This window comes from Amblyomma mixtum, chromosome 3 (assembly GCF_055824585.1).
Source record: "Amblyomma mixtum isolate Tamu chromosome 3, ASM5582458v1, whole genome shotgun sequence".
NCBI lineage: Eukaryota > Metazoa > Arthropoda > Arachnida > Ixodida > Ixodidae > Amblyomma > Amblyomma mixtum.
Window position 1 is genome coordinate 429,258,079 of NC_143014.1, and position 2,665 is coordinate 429,260,743.

The 2,665-nt window shown below is 46.9% G+C and overlaps 1 non-coding gene across 1 annotated transcript; it reads left to right on the forward strand.

Annotated features, from left to right (window-relative positions):
- The first annotated feature begins 2,245 nt into the window (after window positions 1-2,245).
- On the forward strand, window positions 2,246-2,413 carry LOC149358057 (U1 spliceosomal RNA). The gene has a single exon (XR_016291986.1). It is a non-coding gene; the product is annotated as a U1 spliceosomal RNA (small nuclear RNA).
- Window positions 2,414-2,665: the final 252 nt, after the last annotated feature.

A 2,665-nucleotide genomic window follows, 5' to 3' on the forward strand; every position in this document is an offset into this window, starting at 1 on the left:
CAATATACTTTACTGGGTGCGCGAGGTATTTGTGGACACACAATATATACTTCAGCACAGAACCATATCTCCAGCAAAAATAGGCATATTTATACCAAACTTTGGGAACCGTTTTTTCTGTTGTTTATTTCTAGAACTGCTCAATGAATCCGCCATCGGTTTCAGAACCGAATGCTTGCTCGAATCAGGTAGTCCTTAGATATGTTGGCCTTGAGTTAGCAATGGCGGCCTTCGGCGAGTCTTTCGTGTTATGTGGCTGTTTGTTGTCCTCCCTCTGAACGACGCTCTAGACATAGTAGCCTAGAAGATTTACATTTGCAGAACAAGGAGGCCACAAGCTGAGAGGGACATGGTCGTGCAAGTTGTCAGTCAGCCACTCCAGGGTAATGCAGGCGGTGTGGATGGGAGCCGAATCTTGCTGAAAGACATAAGGCCTTCCTTTTGAAACAGTCTCTATACGAGCACAAGGCTTTACGACGGTGTGACGCACCTCCACATACGCAGCCAAATTTACACAAAGTCCTGGAAAACAGTATGGTGGCATGACGTCACTCTCGTTGGTGACGTCGGCCTAAGCCGTCAAAGACGACGGCAATTTTGTGCGCATCACAATAGGCACATCATCACCGCTTGCGCAAAGCCACCTGTCGTTACCGCGGTTAGGTTTTTTCCTGGTCAGTTTGTTTTTTCATCTGAAAAAATAAAAGCAGAGAATTCCATGCTCATCGGGGTTCTTCAGCTTGCTTAGCAAGCGCCTGAACCGGAGCAGCTCCCGGGTTTTATCAGACAGGAACTGCCACCCTTCACTACATAGGAATGGTACCTCCAATTCTCGTGCGCAGCAAGCCTGACAGTCAACTCCGCGACTTCAGCTGCTTTTCAATGGCCCTCATCGACTTTCCAGGGCCATCATTCACGATGAGTCAGTCGTTCTGCCAATATATGACCGCTGACTGTGCTTTTTTTTCTTTTCGCCACAGATGCCACGTCACAGTCAGAGCACATGAGTTCTTGTAAACGAAAGACTTCGCTACGTTCAGAAAGGTGGCAATTTCAAAGTCGCTGTGGGGTGTGACCAGGATAACGAGAACTGCATGGCGTTATATTTTCTGCGTCAACATGTACGCTTCCATCTTGGAACTAACTGCGCAGTATGAATGCTCAGGTGTCAGTATACAAGAAGCTGCTCGCCTAGATAGATGACGTGAGACTGCTGGAGCCTGTGGCGATAGAGAATAGTGTTCTCAAATACCTCGCATACCGGGCATATTGCTCGCTCACCCTGGCATCGCGCAGCCTCCATGTGGAGGTGCTCGGCAAGACGCAGTGCAGTCACCGTACGATGGTAAGGTCTCGAATTAAGGAGCCCTTCAAAGAGCTTGCGGTAAGAGGGAAAGTGGATGAATTAAGGATCTCGCTGAGAACAGATACTAAGGTTTAACCGAGGACGACGATCTCACAGTTGAAGCAATGAGTCATAACCTTGCAGCTATATCACTACGGAGTGCGCAATACAAATGGACGGGAGGATATAATTAAACAGAATACCGGCAGGCTTTATTAGGAGACAAACCATCTGATCAAGAAACACCAAAGTTTGAAAGGCTTAAACCCAACCGATAGAATAGAACAGGCCAAGCTACCGAAGTTAATCAACACGTGTAAGGTAGCCGACATAAGGAAATATAATATTAAAAGAATCGAGCATGATTTAGGAACGGAGGTAGCCTAAAAGTGGACTTGAGGAATTAGGAGAAATTAGAGAATCGCATCGGATTATTCTCGCTCGCGTCAACCATAGCAATGGAAATTAATGAAATAGTTGCTTAAGCGTGAAAAGGTGTAGCCCAAGACCTTTTTTGCGATGTCCGTATGATTTGTACGTCACATCTGCTTCTTCCTTATTACCGTTCTATTTCTCTTAGAAAAAATAAAGGAACGGGAAAGCGAGAAAAAAGAAGTAAGAAATCGGTGACAGCGACAGGTGGCGCCACAGCTGCTGGAAGTATGCAAACACACTCAGGTGTTTCAGGTACGTTTCAACAATTTTATTCTTGGTTAAGGCTCAGTAAGCAGCACAGTAATTAAGATTCTCGCGCTAAGTGGCTATTAATGGCTAAGCTGCTTAAAACTGGTGCTCAGAATTGAGTTGTTGGATTTATAATTAACTCGTAACACAAAGACTCACTGTCAACCCTATGGCGGTCGCAGACGATGGGCTCTCCGGGCCTCGCATCTGTGCGGCATACTTACCTGGTGCTGAGGTGTCCTCGGTCAGGACGGAGGACCCTCCAGGCGAGGCGTGGGCATTGCATTGCACTGCGCCTGCGCTGACCCCTGCCACTGCTTCAATCGAGGCAGGTGGAGCATGTAATTTTTGGTAATGGGGGGGCTGCGTGCGCGCGGCACCCCCAACCGTGATCAAATGCAAAAATCAGAATACATACTTGGCGTGTCGTACTCGATAGTCATACATTTCGAGAAACACGAATTTCGGCGGTAAGCAATGCTCTCGCATTTACGCTACGCATCGCATCTAGCAGTTCACACACAATCTTCTTAAACACCATAGGACACTCCACACATGTGTTTGCATGCTTACTTTGACATTGTTTTCTTTGTGCCACCAGATTAGGTAGGCGAAAGCAAAGATAAGACTGCAGGT